The sequence below is a fragment of the Rhincodon typus genome, unplaced genomic scaffold, assembly GCF_021869965.1.
Source record: "Rhincodon typus isolate 14 unplaced genomic scaffold, sRhiTyp1.1 hic_rhity00005647, whole genome shotgun sequence".
Taxonomy (NCBI): domain Eukaryota; kingdom Metazoa; phylum Chordata; class Chondrichthyes; order Orectolobiformes; family Rhincodontidae; genus Rhincodon; species Rhincodon typus.
The window spans coordinates 9,789-10,855 of NW_025971285.1; positions in this window are offsets into that span (position 1 = coordinate 9,789).

A 1,067-nucleotide genomic window follows, 5' to 3' on the forward strand; every position below is an offset into this window, starting at 1 on the left:
CTCTGTCTCTGTCTCTGTCTCTCTCGCTCTGTCTCTCTCTCACTGTCTGTCTCTCTCTCTCTCGCTCTGTCTCTCTCTCTCTCTCGCTCACTCGCTCTCTCTCTCGCTGGCTCGCTCTCTCTCTCTCTCTCTCTCTCTCTCTCTCTCGCTGGCTCTGTCCCTCTGTCACTGCCCACTCTCTTGCTCTGTGTGTGTGTGTGCGCGCGCGCGTGTCCCGCTGTCTCACTCCGTGTGTGTGTGCCTGTCTCCCCCTCTCGCACCCTGTGTGTGCGTGCCTGTCTCCCTCTCTCACTCCCACACAGTTCTGCATCAGGACATCCCCCATATCTTCGCTCTGACTCTGTTTGAGGATTACATTTACTGGACAGACTGGGAGACCAAGTCGATAAACCGAGCCCACAAGAGCACAGGGGCCAACAAGATGATGTTAATTAGCACGCTGCACAGACCCATGGACATTCATATTTTCCACTCAGACAGACAACCAGCAGGTATCTCCCCACCGGGTCGCTTCACAGCGTGGCCAGGCCGTTCAGCCCCTCTCAACAGCCTGTCGTGCAGGGAACAGGAGGAGGCCATTCAGCCCCCTCTCCTCGAGCCTGTCACACAGGGAACAGGAGGAGGCCATTCAGCCCCCTGTCCTAGAGCCTGTCACACAGGGAACAGCAGGAGGCCATTCAGCCCCCTCTCCTCGAGCCTGTCACACAGGGAACGGCAGGAGGCCATTCAGCCCCCTCTCCTCGAGCCTGTCACACAGGGAGCAAGAGGAGGCCATTCAGCCCCCTCTCTCGGTCTGGGCAGTTCCAGGTGACACATGGGTAAAGATGTTGGTAAAAGTGGTTGCCTTACTGTTGTGTTTGCTGTGTTCTCCCCCCCACCTCCCCTCCCTACCCCCTGCAGTTCCGGACCACCCTTGCAAACACGAGAATGGGGGCTGCAGCAATCTGTGCCTCCTCGCCCCGGGAGGGGGTTACAAATGTGCGTGTCCCACCAACTTCTACCTGGCAGCTGACAGCAAGACCTGCCTCTCTAACTGCACTGCCAGTCAGGTACTGACCCTCCGTCAG